Consider the following 26,494-nt stretch of genomic DNA (forward strand, 5'->3'; position numbering starts at 1 on the left):
GTGATCTCAAAGCATTTTGAAAGTGACACACTTCCTGCTGCCGGTTGGTGGCGCTATAACTTTGACTCACAATAGTCACATCCATGTGATCAGCCTCCTACAACCAACACATAGCTGAAGTTTCATCAAAATCAATCAATGTATGCAGATGTTATAACACATTTCGTGTTTCCCTTTTCTCGCCATAAATCTGTTGCCTCGCCACAGCCAAACCGTTTGAGATATCAAAAATCCGCTGGCAATTTTTCATCATCAGTGTCTTGACTTCATGCTGACTGAGTTTGGTGGTGATCGGATTAATCGCCTAGGAAGAGTATATCAAATTCCAGAGCATGCGTTTTTCAAACAACCCATAATAACTGACTTCCTGTTGAGCTGGTGTATAACTTAGAGCATGAAAGTTGTTAGGCCCGATGAGGTCTTTATGTGTACTGAGTTTCATACTAATACATGCAAGCGTGTTTGATATATGGCCAAGTTTTTGGATCCCATTCAAGGGGGCGCTGTTGAGCCCCCCTGCCACGCCCGGGTCCCAGCCTCTGCGCCGTCCTAATGGCCGCAGATTCCAATGTGTGTGTTTTTAAGAGTTTTTGAGCACGTTAAGGCCCCCAAAAAGCCCTGGAAGGTTGAAGAAAAAAATAAATAAATAAATAAAATAATAATAATCCTTAGGAGAACAATAGGCCCCTGCGCCTTAGTGGCTTGGGCCCTAAATATAGCTGCAAGCAGCAATTACGGGGCCAAGCACAAAAACAGCACAATAAGCCAGCCAACATGGCTGTGAGCATCAGACCAAATGCAACAGTGAGCAATTAAATACCTATTAACTCCCTCGGGTCGGCGGTCACGCCGGCGATACCAACTCGGTTTTTTTCTTACCAGTGTGAAAGAGACTCAAAATACTCCGTCAATGTTGCACATATAATTAAGAGTTATACACCATTAAAATTTGTGGAATATTTTCTTTTATTTGCGTACACTCAGAGTAAAAACAAAATTATGTGCTTTTTGCAAAATAAAGAAAACTAACATGATGCGTGATCTCTCGTCTCCCTCTGAACGAAGTTTAATCTGATAGTTCTCAGAAAATGAACTGTAACTTAGTGAATACTAATGACACAAAAATGAGACTTATGTCTAAAAAAACATTGAAATGTCAGGTTTTAAATCGTGTAAGTCAAATCGAAAACAAATATTCTGTGTTTATGTAATCTGTATGAAAAGAGACACATGTCAGAAGTCCGTGATTCAGCTCATTATCCGCTAATGCGGCCACGCCCATGGAGCGAGCGCTATTCAGACGCAAATTCTGAGGCAATACATGTATATATCATCTCAATCGTGCATTTATTGTCTTGAAAAGTGTTTATCTGGATGTTAAAGCCATGGTTAGCGATCTCTGGAAGACATGCTGTTAGTTCCTGGAATGTCCTGTTCTTCTTTAGAGTAATTTGTGGACTAAAGGTGTACAGAGCGCCCTCCAGCTGCAAGTATGAATTGAAAACAGTATCCAGCGCTCACAGTGATGACAATAAATATTGAATAAATATTACTCCTCTGTATAGAAAATTGACATAAACATATGAGAATCCATCAATATTTCTCCAAATGTGCATGCTTTTAAGCTAAAAGACTATATGAAATGCCATAGAGGTAACATGAATGTTCAGACGCTTTGCATCACAGAAATACATTATATTTCAAAGTATATAATAGAATACCATTATTTTAAATTGAAATATTTCACAGTATTGCTGTTTTTTCTGTATGTTTGATATACACCATGATGAGCTTGAGACATGATCACAGAGGGTTTTTTCACAGCCTACCTGACTGAAAGGCCTCATTAATATGCAGCTCATTAGAGGTCTTTATGCAATTCTTTTGTCTTCTCAGGTGTAAATCACCCATTATTCATGATGATTCACGCCTCCACGCATACTGTGTTTCTTGACAAAAAGTGTCTTACAAAAACTAAATCAATATATTGTTATAAATGAATGGGTATGCAGGATAATTTTTACATCATTTTGAAGCAAAAACTCTAGTCTACAACCTCCAATACCCAGAAGTCTTGTGAACACAGATTTAATATATATTTTTTGGCTTTATTTCAGTGGCTTAAGTTTTTTGTTTTTTCAATAACCACGCATAAACGTTATTCCTTCAAAAACACAAACATGTACATACATGTTCCTTACATATTATGGTAGCCTAGTTCCTGCTGAATACAGTGTAATGACACTTTTTCCATTAATATGTTTATGAACAACTGAAAAAAGTACAAATGTCAGGGCATGTCAAAACTTCTCCAGGGCCCCGAAAATCCTCAGACCCCAGAGGGTTAAGATCATTTTAGGCAAAAGAGCTGAAAAATGATCAAAAATGAGGATTTACTGGTTCTTCACTTTCGACCAATAGGTGGCGCTGTGACCAAATTGATGTGGTATGTTCAGTGTGAGGTGACAATGACACTTGCAAAATTTGGTGTCAATATGTGAAAGCATTGCAGAGATACAGACTGAACAGTGATTTTGGCATCATGCCTCTAATTCGTTGCTGCAGTATAGGAAAATGATTATGTCTATCAATATGAAATCCATAAGTTTTTTCCGGCATGGTCTGAAGATGATACGATTCAATTTTGGTGAAAATTGTACCAATGGTCTAGGAGGAGTTTAAAAAAGTGTGATTTTAAAGAAAATCAAAGTAGTGGAGACTTAGTTATGCTGACTATGGCAAAATTGGCATCAATGTTCTCAGCATGACCCACAGAATTAGTTAAGATCAGTCTAATTAAAAAAGGCCACATTTATATAAATCTATTAGCATTTTTTAAAATTTCATTATAACATTTGACCATAAGGAGGCGTTGTTTCAAAACCTATTGTGTGCCTTCAGAGCATGGTGCCGATGGCACATCCTGAGTTTTGTAATGGTACATCAATGCGTTCATATAATATAGCATTTTATATCATAAGACTGTATTGTAGTTAATGGAAATTTCATGTTTTGTTCAATTATAGTGCCACCAAGAGGCACAATCCAACCAATTTTTTTTATGTGTCCTCAGGGCGACCTCATACATGTGTGTGTTAAATTTAGTGTAGTCGTAGAATGTGAGTCCCGTGAAAATAAGTCAACCAGATCAAAAGTTATAAGCATATGAAAAAAAAAATTCTCCACTAGGTGGCGCTGGTCCGAAACTTCTCAGGCTCCTTCAGGGCATTGTCTTGATGACCCATACCGAGTTTCGTAACGATACGCTAATGCGTTCGTAAAATACAGCATTTTAGCACAAAATTCAAAATGGCCGATATGGGAAAATTGGATAACATTCGACTCGGCACAATGTCCCGAATCCAACGAGACCAAATTTATGATTTTTGGACAAACCCATCAGAAGTTATAAGCAAAAATAGCCATTTTTCGTATCTCCAGACCAGTAGGTGGCGCTGCGCCGAAACGCTGCATGTTGCCTCAGGACATGCTTGTGATAACATGTACCAAGTTTGGTTTGAATACGATAAAGCGTTGCAGAGATACAGCCTTATGTCTATTTTTACAAGCGCTACGTAAAATTCGTTTGCGTGTTTTTCGAAAACGGTTTGAGAAATCAACTTGAATTCCATAACATTTTGTTGGCATGGTCTGAAGATGATATGGTTCAATTTTCGTAAAAATCGGTGTAGGGCCTAGGAGGAGTTCGAAAAAGTAGATTTTTCAGAAAATTCAAAATGGCGGAAAAAATTTCATGACGGAAAATGATGTGCAATCGATTCGTCTAGACCCAAGGAATCAGAGGAAAAAAGAATTTTGATTCTTGATTTGAACCCTTACGGTTCAAAAGTTATTAACATAAACATGAGTGCAACTTTGGACAGCTGGTGGCGCTAGAGGGATTGAGTTAGAGACTCCAAATTTGCTATGGGCACACAGTTCAGACTGTCCTCTAACAGTGTTCCAAATTTCACAACTTTCCTGCTAGCGGTTCTATGGGCTGCCATAGACTCAAGAGCGGAAGAAGAAGAAGGAGAAATATAGCTGCAAGCAGCAATTACGGGGCCAAGCACAAAAGCAGCACAACAAGCCAGCCAACAAGGCTGGGAGCATCAGACCAACTGCAACAGTGAGCAATTAAAGACCTATTAAGATTATTTTAGGCAAAAGAGTTGAAAAATCACAAATACAGTCAATAATAAAGATTTACTGGTTTATCACTTTCGACCAATAGGTGGCACTGTGATTAAATGAATGAGGTATGGTCAGAGTGAGGTGACAATGCCACTTGCAAAGTTTGGTGTCAATATGTGAAAGCATTGCAGAGATACAGCCTCAAGAGTCATTTTGGCATCAAGCCTCTAGTTTGTTGCTGTGGTAAATGAATGAGGTTTCGTCTTTTAACACGAAATCCGTAACATTTTACCAGCATGGTCTGAAGATGATATGATTCGATTTTGGTGAAAATTGGACCAATGGTTTAAGAGTAGTTCGAAAAAGCGTGATTTTAAAGAAAATCAAAGTAGTGGAGACTTAGTTATGCTGACTATGGCAAAATTAGCATCAGTGTTCTCAGCATGACCCACAGAATCTAATAAGACCAGTCTCATTATAACAGGCCACATTTATATAAAGCTATTAGCATGTTTTAAATGGCACAGTCCCACCAATTTTTTTATGTGTCCTCATGGTGACCCCATACATGTGTGTATCAAATTTGATGCAAATATCTCATTTCGTTTTGGAGTTATAGACATTTACATGTAAGAGATCATAAAAAATGACCCATGGACGACTTTGTTTTGATTTTTTTGCCACTTCCTATCAAAATGTTGACAATTGGGCTTTAACATTTAGTTAACCAGCTTATGTTCCGTGTTTCCTACGCTGGTTTCATCTCGATCGGACTAACGGTTTCAAAGATATTCGCAATCGTCTTTTAAGCACTAAATCACCACGCCGCACAAACCGTAAGTCGAAACCTAGCATGTTTGGTATCGTTGGACTCGGCAAGGATTCAGGAGTCTAAGGATGTGACTGCTGTGAAAATTAGCCAACCAGATCAAAAGTTATAATCATATGAAAAAAAAAAAATTCTCCACTAGGTGGCGCTGGTCCGAAACTTCTCAGGCTCCTTCAGGGCATTGTCCTGATGACCCATACCGAGTTTCGTAACGATACGCTAATGCGTTCGTAAAATACAGCATTTTAGCACAAAATTCAAAATGGCTGACAGCCAAAATGGCCGATATGGAAAAACTGGATATCATTCGACTCTGCATGATGCCCTGAATCCGACGAGACCAAATTTATGATTTTTGGACAAACCCATCAGAAGTTATAAGCAAAAATAGCCATTTTTCGTATCTCCGGACCAGTAGGTGGCACTGCGCCGAAATGCTGCATGTTGCCTCAGGTCATGCTTGTGATGACATGTACCAAGTTTGGTCTGAATACGTTAAAGCGTTACGGAAATACAGCCTTATGTCTATTTTCGCAAGCGCTACGTACAATTCGTTTGCGTGTTTTTCGAAAACGGTTTGAGAAATCAACTTGAATTCCATAACTTTTTGTCGGCATGGTCTGAAGATGATCTGGTTCAATTTTCGTAAAAATCGGAGTAACGGCCTAGGAGGAGTTAGAAAAAGTAGGTTTTTCAGAAAATTCAAAATTACGGAAAAAATTTCATGACGGAAAATGACGTCATAGGGTGCATTCGTCTTGACCCAAGGAATCATAGGAAAAAAGAATTTTGTTTCTAACCCTTACGGTTCAAAAGTTATTAACATTAACATGAGCGCAAATTTGGACAGCTGGTGGCGCTAGAGGGATTGAGTTAGAGACTCCAAATTTGCTATGCACACAGTTCAGACTGTCCTCTAACTGTGTGCCAAATTTCACAACTTTTTACCATACGGTTCTATGGGCTGCCATAGACTCAAGAGCGGAAGAAGAAGAAGAAGAAAAAAAAAGAAAAAAAGAACGCCAACGGATACAATAGGTGCCCACGCACCTTCGGTGCTTGGCCCCTAATAATAATAATAAAAAAAAAAGAACGCCAATGGATACAGTAGGTGCCTCCGCACCTTCGGTGCTTGGCCCCTAATTAAAGCTGCAAGCAGCGATGAAAGGGCCCTCGCACCTGGGCTCACCGCCACCCATTGGCCTTAGGAAAACAGTGAAAAGTGGGCGACATGCATGTAAGCGAGTAAATACAGGAGAACTATGGTAAAATCATTTAAAAGTGCCACACTTCCTACTGCCAACAGGTGGCGCTTTGACCATAACTGAATATTGCAATGTAGATGTCATCAGGCCAGGACTACTATCAAACGTGAAGTTTGGAGCAGATCGGACATTGTATGCCTGAGTTACAACAACTTCCTGTTTTGTGGCATTAATCGCATACATTAGCACTTAGCTAAGTGTTGCACGATTTAATGTGTTTCTAGCATGTTTGGTACTTCGTGGCATATTGAAATGAGTTCCTGGGATTGAATTACAGTGTGAAGCATGCCATTTCCTGTTGCCAGCAGGTGGCGCTACGACTAACTGAATATTGTCATATAGATGTCTTTAGGCCAGGACTCTTATCACACATGTGAAGTTTGGGGCACATCAGACATAGTATGCCTGAGTTACAACAGCTTCCTCTTTCATGGTGAAGCATCAGACTTTGTCAGGCTGCCACGGACACGCCCTCCAACGAAAACTCAAGATCTTTGATTTTTATCATCACTAAGGTCGTAAGATTAGACTGACAACATATGATGTTGATCTGGTTAAATCTCTATGAGGAGTTAATCACAGCGTAAAACATGTCATTTCCTGTTGCCCACAGGTGGCGCTATGACTGTAACTGTATATTGTCATGAAGATGTCTTCAGGTCACTACTCTAATAAAACATGTGAAGTTTGGGGCAGATCCGACATTGTATACCCGAGTTACAAGAACTTCCTGTTTCATGGCAAAACATCGAACTTTGTCAGGCCACCACGGACACGCCCTTCAGTGAAAAATTTAGATCTTCGCAATTTAACGTCGCAAAGGCCTTTAGATTAGACTGACCAAATATGACATTGATCTGATTAAAGCTCTAGGAGGAGTTTGTGGAAGTACAATGTCTGGAAATGGCAAAAAATGGCAAGTTAATTCAAAATATCTGACTTCCTGTTCAGTTTCAGATTTTGCTCCAAGAGACTTTTTTGTAGGTATTGGGCTGTTAAACGTGTGTACCGAATTTCAAAACCTACGTGAAATGTAGCGCGAGGGGCACTTCATTAGGTGGCGCTATCGAGCCATTTTGCCCCGCCCAATTCTGAAACCCATAACAAACGTAAATTTTCACCACTTCTGATGCGTGTGCAAAGTTTCATGAGTTTTCGAGCATGTTCAGGCCCTCAAAAATGCGATTAACTTTGGAGAAGAATAATAATAATAAACGGAGCAATTCCAATAGGGTCCTCACACCATCGGTGCTCGGGCCCTAAATATATGGCGGGCCCAAGCCCGGTGGCACCGCCACCCCGGTGGATTCAGGGCAACTGTGCACGGCGGGCAATAGGCATTTAAAACGGTTAAACATCAAAGGACTATGTCAAATTCACTCCACAATTACTGCATTTTAAGGTTGCGCTATAAAGCCCCTCCTCCCCTCCCATTTCTAAGGCTTTGCCCATGTCTACTGGATAACAATCCTGATATGTGTCGAGTTTCATGCAATTTGAAGCATGCTAAGAGTCTCAAAAGAAATTAAAACGAATATTAAAGTTTGATGCGTTGCCAAGGCAACAGTGTTTGAGATATCACGATTCTTTTCAAAGGTCTACATCTGCCATGTTTTGACATTATTCTGATGAAGTTTGAAGCAAATCGGGTAAAAATAAGAGGGTGATCTCAAAGTATGTTGAAAGTGACACACTTCCTGCTGCCAGTTGGTGGCGCTATAACTTTGACTCACAATAATCACATCCATGTGATCAGCCTTGTACAACGAACACACAGCCGAAGTTTCATCAAAATCAATTAAAATATGCAGAAGTTATAACTCTTTCTGTATCCCTTTTCTCGCCATAAGTTCGTTCCCTTGCCACGGCCAAACCGTTTGAGATATACAACATCCATTTGCAATTAAACAACTTCAATGTCTTAGCACCAAGTTAAAAAAGTTTGGTGTAGATTGTATTAAACCCTGTAGGAGAAGTAGTATACAGTTCATAGCCTGTTTTTTTCAAAAAATCCACATTCAAACCAAAATAGCTGACTTCCTGTTGGTCGGAGCTAATGAATGTATATTAGAAAATTGTCCGGCTTGATGAGAACAATATGTGTACCGAGTTTGGTGAGTGTAGGTAAAAATAACCCCCCACTTTTGTCAAAAGGTGGCGCTACTGAGCCCCTCCACCACGCCTATTTCTAAGGCTTTGTCCATGTCTACTGGTCGACAACATTGATATGTGTGTCGAGTTTCATGCAATTTGAAGCATGTTAAGAGCCTCAAAAACACTAAAGAATATTATTAAAGTTTGACATGTTGCCATGGCAACAATATTTAAGATATCACAAATACATTCACAGGTCTACATCTGCCATGTTTTGACATTATTGTGATAAAGTTTGAAGCAAATCGGGTAAAAAAAAAGAAAAAAAAAAGAGGGTGATCTCAAAGCATTTTGAAAGTGACAGACTTCCTACTGCCAGTTGGTGGCGCTATAACTTTGACTCACAATAGTCACATCCATGTGATCGGACTCCTACAACGAACACACAGCTGAAGTTTCATAAAAATCAATCTATGTATGCATAAGTTATAACACACTTCCTTTTCCCCTTTTCTCGCCATAAATTCGTTGCCTTGCCACAGCCAAAGCGTTAGAGATATCAAAAGTCTGCTGGCAATTTTACATCCTCAATGTCTTGACTTCATGCTGACCGAGTTTGGTGGTGATCGGATTAACCGCCTAGGAGGAGTATATCAAATTCCTATTCCGTAATAGTCGACTTCCTGTTGGGGTGGCGTATAACTTAGAGCACGAAAGTTGTTAGGCCCGATGAGGTCTATATGTGTACTGAGTTTCATACTAATACGTGCAAGCATGTTTGATATATGGACCAAGTTTTCGGACTTCGTTCAAGGGGGCGCTGTCGAGCCCCCCTGCCACGCCCGGATACCAGTCTCTGCGGCATCCTAATGGCCGCGGATTCCAATGTGTGGGCCAATTTTTGAGCATGATAAGGCCCCCAAAAAGCCCCGGATGACAGAAAAAAAATAAAATAAAAATAATAATAACCGCCACCCGGTGGCCTTAGGAAAACAGTGAGCAGTGGGTGAAATGCATGTAAGCGATTAAATACAGGAGAATTATGGCAAATTCATTTCAAAGTGGCACACTTCCTGCTGCCAACAGGTGGCGCTTTAACTGTTACTGAATATTGCCAAGTAGATGTCTTCAGGCCAGGACTATTATCAAACATGTGAAGTTTGGAGCAGATCGGACATTGTATGCCTGAGTTACAACAACTTCCTGTTTCGTGGCGTTAATCGCATACATTAGCACTTAGCCAAGTGTTGCATGATTTAACGTGTTTCTAGTATGTTTTGTACTTCGTGGCATATTGAAATGTATTTCAGGGAGCGAATTACAGTGTAAAGCATGCCATTTCCTGTTGTCAGCAGGTGGTGCTATGACTAACTAAATATTGGCATATAGATGTCTTTAGGCCAGGACTCTTATCACACATGTGAAGTTTGGGGCAGATCGGACACTGTATGCCTGAGTTAAAACAGCTTCCTCTTTCATGGTGAAATATCAGATTTTGTCAGGCCGCCACGGACACGCCCTTCAGCGAAAACGCAAGATCTTTGCAATTTATCATCACTAAGGCCTTAACATTAGACTGACCATATATGATGTTGTTCTGGTTAAATCTTTATGAGCAGTTAACCACAGTGTAAAACATGTAATTTCCTGTTGCCCGCAGGTGGCGCTATGATTGTAACTGAATATTGGCATATAGATGTGTTCAGGCCAGGACTCTAATAAAACATGTGAAGTTTGGGGCAGATCTAATTTTGTATACCCGAGTTACATCAACTTCCTGTTTCATGGCGAAACATCAAAATTTGTCAGGCCGCCACGGACACGCCCTTCAGGGAAAACTCTAGATCTTTGCAATTTAACGTCGCAAAGGCCTTTAGATTAGACTGACTGAATATGATGTTGATCTGATTAAAGTTCTAGGAGGAGTTCGTTAAAGTACAACAACTGGAAATGGCAAAAAGTGCAAAGATTTTGCAGACAAAATCCAAAATATCTCACTTCCTGTTGGTTTTCAGTTTCTGCACCAAGAGACTTTTTTGTAGGGATTGGGCTACCGAATTTCATACCTGTACGTGAAACGTGGTGCGAGGGGCACTTCGTTGAAATTTTGTAGGTGGCGCTATCGAGCCATTTTGCCACGCCTAATTCTGAGACCCATATCTGACGTAAATTTTCACCACTTCTGATGCGTGTGCAAAGTTTCATGAGTTTTCGAGCACGTTTAGGCCCTCAAAAATGCAATTCATTTGGGAGAAGAAGAAGAAGAAGCGGAATAATAATAAACGGAGTAATTTCAATAGGGTCCTCACACCATCGGTGCTCGGGCCCTAATAACAATCCTTAGAAAAACAATAGGGCCCTGCACCTTAGTGGCTTGGGCCCTAATAATAATAAACGGAGGAAATCCAATAGTGTCCTCGCACTTTGGTGTTCGGGCCCTAATTAAATCATGCACGAATTATAGCCTATAAACTTTTTTTTTTTTTTTTTTGTTTAATGCGCATGCGCCAAAATACTACGTCATGGCGGCGCACTACTTCACCAGAGTTTGAAAAATGCACTTTCAGCCATCTTTCTGTAATCGCGATGCGTGAGGCAACTTTGCTGATCAAAGAAGAAGAAAACAAAGGACCGCACGTTTGGATGACTACAGATGAGACGTTATGTACTACAAATAAAGAGGCAAGTAAGTATCTTGATATATGCTTTGTTTATTTTTTATTTTTTCACCGTAACATAGCAGTTCTTATTGCCATTAAGAGTGTAACTTATTTCGTTTAATCGCAATATGGAGGTGAATTAATCATGTTTCCTATAATTTATTTATGATTGCATTATAATAATTTCTTATATATGAATGTGATCGCGTGTGTGGGCATGTTCAAAGAATTTGGCTGCTGAAAATATAATATTTTAATTGAACTCTGACTTTTTAAATCATTTTAAATGATTTAAAGTTAAATTTGCAGAACTAAATTCAAAGATCTGATCTTGTAACATTCAAAGACATTTATATACATTTAATCCATCTAATCGCTATTATAACCACCAGTAATGTTCAATATATCACCCCCTCTAGAAATACTGCTTATAATCTATTTTTCTTTTTGCATTTGAAAAGTGAGGTGTTTAATTACTGTTTGTGGTTGTAATATGTAATATTTTTGTGCTTATCTGGAGTTATATATTCATTTTTTAGGATCAGTACAGATTTGTCATTGGAGATACAGTGCAAGCTGTGTGGAATCAAAGACCCGTATTAATGAGGTGATGTTACAAGTTTTGCCATTAATTCTGCCATTAATTCAGCCAGCACACCCTGATCACACACTACAAGCTAAAACACTGCCATCAACTATCCTTATAGCTTTTAAATGCTTTGAATCTTTTCTATTTGCAAGTAATAAAGTCTCACCTGTGCACTTACAAATCCCCATCTAATCATTATATATTTATGTATAATGATATTATATCATTATTTTCAAAGCAAAAATGCATTCTGTGTGAACGACCCCTCAATTTGCTTGGGTCTTGGGTTATTTATCTATATTTGTGTAATTGATTAAGTTATGTTTAATTCCCTGTAAAGTAGGAATAAAAAGGTTTATAAAATTTTTCTCTATTTTTAAAGGCCAGTGTCAGTGAAGATGGTGTGGTCACTGGAATCCTGGTGTTTGTGGGAAATGTGAAGGAGCCTCTCCCAGGATTCTACTACAGTGTTGTCCTGATGACTGAGGTAATTCATCTTAGGTGATGCAGTTGCGGTCAAAAGTTTACTTAAACCTTGCAGAATGAACTGCTTCTTCAGGGAAGTACTAAATAAAAAGACAACATGCAAATTTTTATGATCCCTCTTATTGTTAAAATTATTAACATTTTGCAGATACTGCAAGGTGTTAGGGTGATTTGCCTACAGTGGTTCAGGCTGCAGGATGGCCGAATGACTAAAGAAACGTTATCAGACAAGAAACTTATAGTTTTCCACCATCTTGCTATTACCACCCACTGCCACTTATACCAAAGACGGAAATAAGTGCAGTTACAATAGCAAAATATGTGGGAGAGCATTATGATAGTGAACCAATATTATATTGCAATACATCACACATCAAAGTTAATACGGAATCAAAACTTGTTACTAGTCATTGAGCAGTGCACTTCAACTATATTTTAAAGATACTAGAAGCAATTACGAAGGTTATCATAAAGTTGTATTAAAGTCCCACTTAAGTGGTTAAAAAAAAATCACTCAAAAGTTCAACTTATTGCATTTAATATGAACTTAATCTGTGATACATTTGAAATTAATTACAAATAGAATGCACTTAAGCGATGACAACATTACATTTAAATCACACTTAAGTGTGTTCTTTTAAAGCATATTATTTGTGCAATAAGTACACTTTATAAAAGTATACTAAAGTGCACTTTTTTTTCACAAGGGGTCCCAATACTTATGCTCACATTAGGCAGAGGGATGAAACTCTAAAAGTGCTGTACTTCTTAGTTGGTAAAACATTTTGTGTTGAAACAGTCAGTAATAAAATGTGACATTCTGTATTTCTGCCTCATATTAATCTTTCAATCATATTTCAGTCAGGACCACTTTAGAGAATAGAAAATTTATTGACAATATGAATTTGGCGAAAGGCTTAGGCATCAAGGGGCTCAGCTGCCATACTAGACAGCTAAGATACATCCTTAGGCATAATCCCCCAGCCTGACAGTAACCAGATATTTCTTAGCTATACACAATGCAGAAGAGATACAACAGTTAGAAAAGATTGACAGTTGTAGTTGTATGTTCTAAGAAGATCCAATGCTGCATAACGGCAATTTTGTCTTTACTGTCCCAATACTTATGGAGGGTACTGTGTATGTATTAGGGGTGCAACGGTTCGGTTTGTATCACGGTTTTAGGCTCACGGTTTCGGTACGGTTCGGTGTGTGCTATCTTCAGGGAGAAAAGTACTACTGTCAAATAAAAATAAAGAAAATAAGAACAAATAATCAAACAGCACAAATAAATACAGTAAATCAAAGATACAAATAAATAAAGCTTTTCAGGTTTTTCATGTGTCCAGTTTTCAGATGCAAAAATTGAATAAAGTAGCTAATAAAATGTAAAACAACATTGCATGTAATCTTCACTGTATAAATTAAAGATCAATCATTATTAATTATTAAGTTACTATTCAGTCATGAGCAATGAGTGATTTCCTTGTCTTTTGTTGTTTGATTAACATCACTTTCAGACAGCAGGAATGCAAGTGCTGCTGTCTCTTTAAGACATAATACACGGATCAGTACACTGATACTGAACACACGTTCTTTCTTGAGTGTATAAGTTCACTTAACACATAACCAACTATGCTTGCTAGGATACTCGCCAAGATGGGCATGTTGACATAATTTTGTGTGAATTTGTCAAACACAAGACTTGAAAGAGACCTCAATATTTGCGTGCTGTACGCGCGCTTCGGATGAGTGCACAAATCTTCTCACAGCGCGTGCGTAAGTTCTCTTTCGTGACTTGCACTCGAATGTTTAAATTGGCAAGGCTTGAATGAGTTTAGTTTAAATGCAGATAGCAACATGTGCTGTTCAGGTCTCACCTGTGCTCGCGGGCTATCAACACCCGGGTGATGACGGCGTAAATGACTGGTCATATAGAGCATGCGGCACTCGCATTGAACAAACTTAAGGGGAAGCCAGAATGCTTTATTTTAATATATATATATATATATAATTTTAATATATATATATATATATATATATATATATATATATATATATTTGTATCAAAATATTTTTTAAATTTTATTACAATTATTGGTAAAAGTGATGACTTGTAAATAATCTTAAATGTCTCACTGTACATTGCTATTCTTGTAATGGTGGAGCCGCTGCTTACACATTAACCTACACATCTGCCCTACACTAGAGCACCCTCACTAATTTCAGAAGCACCATCATTGATTTGATTCTGGAACCAGGCCTGGAAAGAATGTTTGCTTTGACTCTTTCAGTTTAAACAGCTCGTTTGCGTCTCTGTGCAGACTTCAGAAGGGTCCCAGCACCGGAATCAAGTGGATGGTTTATTTTAATGGCGTCCCAGATTGCGTCAGAGGATTATATGTTTGTTCGGAGCAATTTGTTTTGTAATGGAGAGTGTAATGGAGAGTTCACAAAGAAACTTTTATTGAAAGATTAAGCAGCCAGCTTTATTGGACCTGACAGCAGCTGCATCACAATCTGTAAGTAAATTATTTCATAATGCTTTGTCTGTAAATGGCAGTTTTATATGGATAATGTTTTCAAAACACTAACTTGTGTAAAAAATGTTATTAACATGAAGTGAACCTCAAGGAACATTTTAAAATAACAAAAAGAAAACCATGTCATGACCCGTTTAAAAGCTTTTTGCAGTATATGGTGTGTGGATACCCAACTTAATGTATATTATAATATGCCATATATTTTTGATTATGAAATTATGAGAAAAAAATCATCATTATATTATTTTCATAACAATTAAACACATTTCCTACCCATATTCTTTCTTTCTTTCTTTCTTTCTTTCTTTCTTATAAAGTAATAAAGTAGCACATTCACTCCTAAAGTAAATCCAAAAATATATAAAGGCATAAATAAAGTAATAAATAAATACATACAAGCTTTCTGTATGTATGTATGTATGTATGTATGTATGTATTTATTTATTTATTTATTTATTTATTGTCTTGTACATTTGCAGAATGAAAGTTCCAGAACTAAGTCATGAAAGCTAGAAGAAGAGCTTTTAAAGATTTATTATAATACTTTAATTAAAATAATACATGGACGTTTGACTAGTACCTTCATTAAATTTAATGCAAGTTTTTTTAGGCTTTGCTTGTAGCTCTGAGAAGTTTTTCTTTATTCCTCATTACACAGTAATTTTTCCTTTTCTCAGTTCTTTTTAGCAGTAGAATTCCTACATCCTACCAGAAATTACAACTTTTTCACCCAAACAAACCGATGCTGTAGTTGAAAAAGAATGAGTTGATGGTTATTTGTGGACTGAAGGAATAGCTGTCATTGTACAGTTAATGTGACATGGATGTTCACCAGATGAATTACAGCAAAATACAAAAACAATTTAATACACTTTTAAATAGTCATAAAAAAAGAGCTTCCTGACGCTTAGAAATGGAAAAAGGGTCATTGTTCAGCAGTGGTCACTATTCCCAGGAGGTCAAGACAAGTGGTTGAAAGTTTTGATTTAATTGACACATTTGGGATTTTGGCCATTTTTAAAGTTCTTTAAGTATCGTTTCTTGAAATTGTGCTGTTTAGAGACCCATAAACTTGGCTGATCGTGATTTTTTATTTTTTTTTTCTCCCCACCCAACAGAACAGGGTCAGCCTTGTTTTGAACTCCTTTTGAACTCTGTAACTATTAAAAAATGTGTATGCTTGTGCTGTAATTTGACCTGTTACTCTTTAATCGTACATACACACAAACACACAGTGTTATTGAATTACGTAATACGATAATACTGGTAATCAGGCTACAGTTACTTTTTTATTGATTACATGATTACATGTTTGTTTTTTGTTTTTTTGTTTTTTTTCACAATGGCAGTAAATGATTTATAATTAATTGATTCGCTTTACTACTCCCTGCTTTTTATCTTTTAAATTTTCCTTTCTAAGAAAGCCTACTGCTTGTATACGTTCAGAAGCGCTTCCAGGTTTGTGGAATTACACACACAGACCAGCCACTAGTAATTTGACTATCACTGAAAACTAAGAGCCACACAGCATTTGATCACTGGATTTACAGAAATCATTTTACTTTTAAGAAGTGTTTTCTGTACATCGCATATATCTAATTAGCTTCTGACGGTCACATTCATTTTTACTTAAATTATCACTCATTGAGTCATTTTACCATGTATTACAGTCTACGGAAGTCTTTTGTCTTTCAAACACATTAAAATGTACAGTCACGTCATTTCATATTTACATGTAATGCAGAGATTTCCCAACATTTTGTCAGCTGAACTTCTTTGACCTAATATATTTACTTGAAGTACCCCTTGAGATTTTAACTTATTAAGTCAATAATAATAATAAATAAAATTAAAGCTGCAAGCAGCGATGAAAGGGCCCTCACACCTGGGCTCACCACCACCTGGTGGCCTTAGGAAAACAGTGAACTGTGGGCAACATGCATGTAAGCGAGTAAATACAGGAGAAATATGGCCTTTCGACGTGCCACACTTCCTGCTGCCAACAGATGGCTCTTCACCTATAACTGAATATTGCCATGTAGATGTCTTTAGGCCAGGACTCTTATCAAACGTGAAGTTTGGAGCAGATCAGACATTGTATGCCTGAGTTACAACAACTTCCTGTTTTGTGCTGTTAATTGCTTACTTTAGCACTTAGCCAAGTGTTGCATGATTTAACGTGTTTCTAACATGTTTGGTACTTCATGGCATTTTTAAATGTGTTTCTGGGAGTGAATGGCAAAGCATGCCATTTCCTGTTGCCAGCAGGTAGCGCTATGACTGTAACTGAATATTGCTATGTAGATGTCTTCAGGCCAGGACTCTAATAAAACGTGTGACGTTTGGGGCAGATTGGACATTGTATGCTGGAGTTGTAACAACTTCTTGTTTCATGGCGAAAGGCCGCCACAGACACGCACTTCAGCAAAAACTCTAGATCTTCGCATTTTAACGTCACAAAGACGTTTAGATTAGACTGACAAAAATGTTGTTGATCTGATAAAATGTCTAGGAGGAGTTCGTTAAAGTACAAAATCTGGAAATGGCAAAAACTGCAAAAATTTTGCAGAGAAAATTAAAAATATCTCACATTCTGTTCGGTTTTCAGTTTTGCACCCAGGGACTTTTTTGTAGGTATTGGGCTGTTATGTGTCTACTGTATTTTTGAACGTGAAACGTAGCATGAAATTTTGTAGGTGGCGCTATCAAGCCATTTTGTCACACCTAATTCTGAAACCCATATCAGGTGTAAATTTTCACCACTTGACGCGTGTGCAAAGTTTAATAAGTTTTCGAGCATGTTTAGGCCCTCCAAAATGCGATTCATTTCAGAGAAGAAGAATTGACCGAGCAATTACAATAGGGTCCTCACACCATCGGTGCTCATGGTTCATGGTTCACTGATGTTGATTACAGGAGTGTTTCCTCCGAGGAGGCAAGGGAGGCAGTGCCTCCTCAAAAAAATAGGATGAGAAAATAATCCATATTACATATAAAACAACACAAATATTACAAATTATGACATTAAAAAGAGCGCAAGTCACTCATATTTCTTAAGGAACACTGCCCAACAGAGACACCCGCAGGTAAAGTTACAGCAGGAGTCATGCCTCCCTTTCCACTCATAGAAAACCATAGAAAATCATTAGACCCCCGGCGTGCAGTGGGTTTTGTGGGGGGTAATTGAGAGTGAATGGGGGAAAGTCACGTGAGAGGAGGCAATGTCTCCATCGCACTATGATTGGATGTAATTAGTTACGATTGGATATGATTGGTTTGTACGATAAATCCCGCCTCTTGTTGACGTGCACAGTCCGTGCGTCAGTTTGAATGAACAGATGATCGCGTCAATGGGAAGACTAATTGAAAAGTAAGTAAACAGATCACCCAGTTTGATATCACTGCTTTATGTCACATCAAAATCAAACTTGAAATGGACTGAAAGCATGATGACTGCAGGGTTTTTTTTTTTTTTTTTTGTGCAATCAGCTTGGTGAAATTAAAAATACAATTCGTGTCTGTGACAGACGGTGTTTACGGAGCATGACTGATGATCCAAAATAGCCTAAGTTGACAATTAAAAAGAAAAACATCAATACACAAATAAAATATATTGTTTAAATTATTATTGCCTTTAGTTATTATTTTGAAATGAATGTAGAAATGCTTAAAACACTAACTTGATGAGATTGACTTGGTTTTGATAAATAGAACATTTATTACAATACATTGTTAATGTAAAATTACAAAATAGAAGTGTATTTGGTTTCTTTTTTTTCTTTTTTGATGTAATGTAAAGTAATGTTCATTTAACAAGGAAGATGTGTCAACGTTAAGAGTAATGCACATGAATTTACATTGATTCATAAATAAATAAAAAATATGCATCCTCATTTCAGAACACCACTGCATGCCACTGGTTGATTAATGGTCATATGACATGCAGATAAACAAATCTTTTTTAGTAAGGGTTTTATTTTGAATGTTTCTATTTTAAAATTATTTATTTTAATTTTTTATGATTTAATTACTTAATAGCTTTTAATTAAACCCTTTGCAGTTCCATCACGAACCCTAGTCTGGGAAACCCTGATGTAATGTAATATTTAATGCACTTCATGTTGTTGATAACAAAAAAAATGTAATTTTTATATATATATAATTCTATCAGCATTTCCATAAAAAAGGGTTTCACAGACTTAACATCAAGCTCAGGCAAATCTCTTTATATTTTTATTGTAATTTTAATTATTTAAACAAATTTTTGTGTCCTTTTTTGAGAGAAGAAAATTGAGAGTTTATCCAAATGTCAACATTACATGAAGTCATAACAGAAAATAGTTATAAAGGCATAATTAGTAGTTTAACATTTGAGTTTAGTATTTTATCCACTATACGATGAGGTCTGTTCTTTTCTAGTAGGAAGGTTCCAACACGTCATGGGTTTATTAAACCGTCTGCATCTGTATCGTCTGGCCTCTGTGCTGACTCTGGTTTACGGTGAAATGCAATTGCTGAGTATTGCGATGGAGGTTGTTTTCCCAGGTCATTTTTCAAAGTGAGCTGCAGACTTCTGCTTTATCTCAACACACAGGCATCATTAGATACATGACGCTGTCCGGCTGTAGTGCCGCTGACTGTTGTGCTGTGCCGGGATACGCATCTCTTTGTATATTCCATAGAGAGAAAAGTGTTTCTTGGACATGCTTAATCTGTCTTCTTTTCAGCGCTGTGACGCTCCCCATCCATCAAACCACTCTCGCAGTGGCTGAGCATCAGTCTGCCGTCCTGTCACAGGAATGTGCTCTCTGTCTCCCCTCCTGTTATCTAATATATTTTTAATGCATGACTGTCTTTGTGTGTATGTAGCTCTCTTTCTCTCTTTTTCTCTCTCTTTTCTCACTTCTCTTTTTTTGCATTTCTTTATCAAACTGCTGCGCCTTCAACACAAAAACACAAGAAGGAAATCTCCCTGAATTTTCACTTTCTATTAGCATCTGTACTCAGATTCGCTCAGAGAGCCACACGACTTTTTGATTTATGGCTCTGATAGAGCAATTTTATATTTACAAGCAGCAAAATAAACATCGCAAATTTGATTCCAGCATGTTATGTCTTGCCTTGGGAATCGCTGTTTATTATATGTCTCGAGGAAAATGTGAAGAGCACAGTGAGCATGGCTGGCCATGAAATGAAATATTGGAGCGATTATTTTAATGTTAGGAGGGATCTTTTCAGGGGGTGGTGGTGTGTTTTTTGCTAGTTGTTAGTTTTTTGTTGGTTTCTGTCTTCAGATTGTCTGATTCACTAATCTAGTGGAAACAGACTTTTGACATTCAGCATACTGTAAAGTCTGGACATCTCCTGGACAGGATGAGACAGACACATTGATGCACAAAGTGACCAAGTTAGTTGTGCTTTTACAAAAGCAGGTATATTTGAAATTACCTGAATATATATCTGAAATATTAGAGACCAGTAACTGGTTTGACCTATTTTATTTTATTTTATTTTAAATAGTTTGTGTTATTGGTCAGCAATGCAATAAAATAAAATATTGCATTGCATTGCATTGCATTGCATTTGTTTTGCAGCCTAAGATGTATTTTTCAGATTACAGATTATTTTTCAGTCATTTTTTTTAATTGTATTGGGCTATGTATGTCTAACTGCTTAGTTTTAAAGGGTTAGTTCACACAAAAATGAAAATTCTGTCATTAATTACTCACCCTCATGTCATTCCACACCCATAAGCCCTTTCTCATCTTCGGAACACAAATTAAGATATTTTTGATGAAATCCGAGAGGTATGTGACTCATCCATAGACAGCAATATAATCACCATTTTCAAGGTCTAGAAAGGTACTGAAGACATCGTTAAAACAGTTGACGTGACTGCAGTGGTTCCATCTTAATTTTATGAAGCGACGAGAATACATTTTGTGCACAAAAACAAATCAAAATTAACGACTTTATTCAACAATCTCTTCTCTTCCATCAATATTCTTACGCAGTTGCCTCAGTAAGCACAGTGAAGGCTTCCGAGTTTACGTCTGAATGCCGGCTCAGTATAGGCCAAAGCTGCACATGTGAGCAGCACGACGCATGCGTGTGATGCTGACGCAGGAGCCGGCCAATAATGAGTGGGCGTTCTGACGTAGAACCTGAAAACGCTGGACATAAACAACGTATGAGAATGACACAGAAGAGAAGATATTGTTGAATAAAGTCATTATTTTTGTTTTGTTTTTGCGCACAAAAAGTATTGTAACTTGTAACTTGTCATAACCTCTACGCTTTATAAAATTAAGCAGTCACGTCTCCTTTTTTTTAAGTACCTTTCTGGACCATGAAAGTGGTAATTATATTGCTGTCTATGGACGAGTCATATACCTCTTGGATTTCATCAAAAATATCTTGTGTTCCGAAGATGAACGAAGGTCTTACGGGTGTGGAACAACATGAGGTTGATTAATGAATGACAGAATTTTCAGTTTTGGGTGAACTAACACTTTAAAGGTGTCATGAACTGCATTTTTTTTTATTATTTCATAGTTTCCTGAGGTGAACTTATAATGTTAGAATGATTTTTACATCAAAAATTGTCATAATTTAGAAATAAAAGGCTATTTTTCTACCCTGATTTTAGCCCTCTGGTCTGAACACTCTGTTTGAAGAGGCGTGTATGCTATGAGACTTAAGTGTGAACACCCACTGCTGTGACTGGCTGACATCTTTGCATATGAAATAACTCATCTGGAACTGGTGCTGCCAGGCAGTTAGGGATTGAATCCCCACTGTGAAAACTTTACGACATTTTTGCTATTAGGGCCTACAGCTATCAAAAATGAACTAATTGTGAAAAGTATGATTATAGCACTATATTTAGGTCTACTCCCGTTGCATGAAAGCTTTGTAGCCGATGACAGACAGCCTGTTGATCATGTGATGGCAGTGATCATGTCATTGGAACATTGGAACTCTCACAAATGCTTCATTACTAATAGTGCAAACATGATGTAAATGCAGTTAGAGATTCAGAACGAGAGTTTTGGCGAGAGTCCAGATAAGTTAGTGCTGTGTGATCGACAACTTCAGCCATTATAAAGAGAGCGTTCTTTGATTGCTTCTGTATATAATTTAATCACAATTTAAAAACGCATAAATACTCAGTGCAGTACATATCAAGCAATCTGTAATAACAGACAAAGCAATAGTGACCACGTAATAAAAACAGTTACTCACAATTGTGTGGTGCGACATTACTTTTGGATTAGTCTTGCGTAGCCAGACCTTCAGACTGACGGCAGAATGTCTGGACTCTGTTGCAGCTTTCATTGGCCAAGGACCGCCCAAGAAGACATTTGACTGACATGTAACGCAACCATTCACAGTTCGTTTTGTTCCGCGTCAAGTTTAGGCATGTAAAAATGAAAGTCAATGTACCTACAAGAACAGACCGGCGTGCATCTCATAAATTATTCATTCAAGAACATTGTGCAAGTTTACTGCAACAATGGAGCCGCAAACTTCACATACTTTTGAAAATCCAGCGTTTATTTGATCCTGATAAGCGCTCGTTGTCACAGTTGTAAACATGACGGCGTTCTTCTTCTACAAGGGGGTTTGGCGTCAAGGCATTTGTTTCCATTCGGACCGTTAAAGAATGTAACACACACGTCTCCCGGACATCCTGTAGAATTCAACCAACCAGATGATGACTTTGAAACTATTGAAGTGTTTCCAGATAAGTCTGCCATATGCATCAGACTTTCAGCCAGTGGTCCATGGGCGTGACTTCTAAGGCTGAGATTACTGTTGGATCCAGTGTAGTGTGCGAATCGGTGGGCGAGGCTAAACAGGCAGTGATGTAGAAGCAGGCATTGATCTTCTTCTGTGGAGGCGGTGCTTAGCCACACTATTATGTCATAAAGTGGCACATTCCAGAACCTGTCGTTTTACCAGACTGGCTTCAACATAAGCTGTTTTTAGACTAACGAGTTTTGAGAAATTTACAGGATGTTTTTAAAGTACAATGACCTATTAATATGTGAAAAGATTAAGGGAATTTTGATTTCTTAGTTCATGACCCCTTTAAATGTGACACTTTGTGCTTTAGAATGAATGGTAAAAAGTTGAGTAATTATGCAAACATTACATAAGCAAGTTTGTTTACCTGTGGTCACTGTCTCCCATAAAACTAACAGTGAAGTAAATTGCTACTAAGTGTCTACCACTTTTAATGATTCGATTCCATTAATCTTGCAAACTTGACCACAGAATGGAGCGATTGACCAACCAGAAAAAAGTATTATATTAGTATTTTATATATATATGCACAGATACTAAATTTCTCTGCCGATACCGATAGCCGATTATTCACAATGATATCGGCCAATGCTGATACCGATACGATACCGATAGTTTGGTTTTTCTTGAGGGAAAAAAAAATCTCTCCCAATGTTGCAAACTATACAGGGAACCCTCTCATTTGGTACACAGCAGAGGTATTATATTCAGCTGCTGTTTATTTTCAGATATAATAATTACACTCAAATAAAAACTGAAATGTATAAAACTTAGTATCACATAAGGTAGTTTTCATAAGCACTTGTCTTCGTGGCAAATTTACACAAACATATAATTAACAGTAAATAAACTCCTCTCTAGTGTTATATATATATATATATATATATATATATATATGTAGATAGCTAAGGAACTGTGAACATTGGAAAACATTCCTGAGGTAAAAGTGACATGATGTGACATATTGTTCACAAGCTGTTTTATTGACGTCTTTCCGTGGTTGAAACACAAATAAAGTGATTACATGAGACATGATACATTCTGGTAAGTTGTACAATATATTTCAACATACTTTTGATGTCCATTCATGTTTTTCTAGATACAACTTGTATTAAAGAGGAAGAAAAGACTCACGCTCCGAGCTGCCGCCTGAACTGAGGCATTACAGCGATCTGACACCTCACATTTAAGAGCGTCAAAACGCCAAGTTATTGTTTGAATTTGTTTGAAATGATAAAATGGACAGAATTTGAAAACTGAAACTTTAATTCTTAACACAAGTAATAAAGCACAAATCTTTTTGCGATTATTGGATGGGAGGCGCTACAAATAATATTTGATGTAGGAAAAAAAACGCAGACCTGGCAACCCTGGCTTGAACTACGGGTGATTCATTGGGTCAAAAAGAGCCTGCTTTAACATCACTATTTTTAAACTGTTAATGCGTTAAAATTCAACACAAGAGTGATTTTCTTCACACACAGTATGTATGAATTGCAGTCTGAACACGTCTTTCCACACCCTTTTTCATTGACAGGATATAATCGGCCCTGATCATCGGCAGTTTTTAAACAATCGGCCGATGGCCAATAGTGACAATAATATCTTTTTTTAATGGCTGATACAGATTGTTGGCCGATACATTGATGCATCTCTAATATATATATATATATACAGCATGGGCGTTTCCTCCGAGGAGGCAAGGGAGGCAGTGCCTCCTCAAAAAAATAGGATGAGAAAATAATCCATATTACATATAAAACAACACAAATATTACAAATTATGACATTAAAAAGAGCGCAAGTCACTCATTTCTTAAGGAACACTGCCCAACAGCGACACCCGCAGGTAAAGTTACACTGGAGACATGCCTCCCTTTGCTCTCATAGGAAACAATAGAAAATCATCAGACCCCCAGCGTGCGGTGGGTTTTGTGTGGGGTAATTGAGAATGAATGGGGGAAAGTCACGTGAGAGGAGGCAATGTCTCCATCGCGCTATGATTGGATGTAATTGGTTATGATTGGATATGATTGGTTTGTGCGATAAATCCCGCCTCTTGTTGACGTGCGCGTTCTGCGCGTCAGTTTGACTGAACAAATGACGGCGTCAATGGGAAGACTAATTGAAAAGTAAGTAAAGAGATCACCCAGTTAGATATCACTGCTTTATGTCACATCAAAATCAAACTTGGAGTGGACTGATAGCATGATAACTGTGGTTTTTTTTAGTGCAATCAGCTTGGTGCAAATACATCTTCGTGTCTGTGACAGACGGTGTTTACGGAGCATGACTGATGATCCAAAATAGCCTAAGTTGACAATTAAAAAGAAAAACATCAATACACAAATAAAATATATTGTTTAAATTATTATTGCCTTTAGTTATTATTTTGGAATGAATGTAAAAATGCTTAAAACACTAACTTGATGAGATTGACTTGGTTTTGATAAATAGAACATTTATTACAATACATTGTTAATGTAAAATTACAAAATAGAATTGTATTTGGTTTCTTTTTTTTCTTTTTTGATGTAATGTAAAGTAATGTTCATTTAACAAGGAAGATGTGTCAACGTTAAGAGTAATGCATGAATTTACATTGATTCATAAATAAATAAAAAATGTGCCTCCTCATTTCAGAACACCACCTCACGCCACTGATATACAGGTGCATCTCAATAAATTAGAATATCATGATTTTTTTTTTTTTTTTTCTGTAATTTAATTCACAAAGTAAAACTCTAATATATATTTTCTAGATTTATTACATATAAAGTAAAATATTTCCAGACATTTTTGTTTTCATTTTGATGATTACAGCTTGCTGCTCATCAAAATAAAAAAATCAGTATCTCAAATTATTAGAATATTTAATTTCAAGTTCTATTAAATTACCATTCTCAGGGTATAAATACTGGGTTTAGGTCAGTAATCCCAACAGCAGTCATGGGGAAGTCTGTTGACTTGACAGTTGTCCAGAAGACGATCATCAAGACCCTCTACATTGAGGGTAAGCCACAGAGGGTCATTGCTGAAAGAGCTGGCTGTTCGTAGAGTGCTGTGCCAAAGCATATTCATGGAAAGTTGACTGGAAGGAAAAAGTGTGATAGGAAAAGTTGTACAAGTGAAAGGAATGACCGCAGGCTTGAGAAGATTGTCAGGCGAAGCCGATTTAAGAACTTAGGAGAGCTTAAAAAGGAGTGGACTGAAGCTGGAGTCAATGCATCAAGAGCCACCGCACACAGACGTCTTCAGGAAATGGGCTACAACTGTCCACATTCCACGTACCAAGCCACTTCTGAACCAAAGACAACGTCAGAAGCGTCTTACCTGGGCTAAGGAGAAAAAGAACTGGACTGTTGCTCAGTGGTCCAAAGTTCTCTTTTTAGATGAAAGTAAATTTTGCATTTCATTTGGAAATCAAGGTCCCAGAGTCTGGAGGAAGAGTGGAGAGGCACAGAAAACATGTTGCTTGAAGTCCAGTGTGAAGTTTCCACAGTCAGTGATGATTTGGGCTGCCATCACATCTGCCATCTACCAGGAAATTTTAGAGCACTTCATGCTTCCTTCTGCTGACAAGCTTTATGGAGATGCTGATTTCATTTTCCAGCAGGATTTGGCATCTGCCCACACTGCCAAAGGTACCAAAAGCTGGTTCAATGACCATGGTGTTACTGTGCTTGATTGGCCAGCAAACTCGCCTGACCTGAACCCCATAGAGAATCTATGGGGTATTGTCAAGACGAAGATGAGAGACACCAGACCCAACAATGCAGATTACCTGAAGGCCGCTATCAAAGCAACCTGGGCTTCCATTACACCTGAGCAGTGCCACAGGCTGATTGCCTCCATGCCACGCTGCATTGATGCAGTAATTCATGTAAAAGGAGGCCCAACCAAGTATTGAGTGCATAGAAATTAACATACTTTTCAGAAACCTGACATTTCTGTTTAAAATATCCTTTTTTTTATTGATCTTATGAAGTATTCTAATTTATTGAGATAGTGAATTGGTGGGTTTTTGTTAAATGTGAGCCAAAATCATCACAATTAAAAGAACCAAAGACTTAAAGTACTTCAGTC

The 26,494-nt window shown here is 37.6% G+C and overlaps 1 protein-coding gene across 6 annotated transcripts in view; it reads left to right on the forward strand.

The window, feature by feature from the left end:
• Positions 1–26,494, forward strand: part of LOC127498478 (kelch-like protein 29) — a 243,050-nt gene that overhangs the window by 126,911 nt on the left and 89,645 nt on the right. The window lies entirely within an intron of this gene.

This window comes from Ctenopharyngodon idella, chromosome 17 (genome assembly GCF_019924925.1).
Source record: "Ctenopharyngodon idella isolate HZGC_01 chromosome 17, HZGC01, whole genome shotgun sequence".
Lineage (NCBI taxonomy): Eukaryota > Metazoa > Chordata > Actinopteri > Cypriniformes > Xenocyprididae > Ctenopharyngodon > Ctenopharyngodon idella.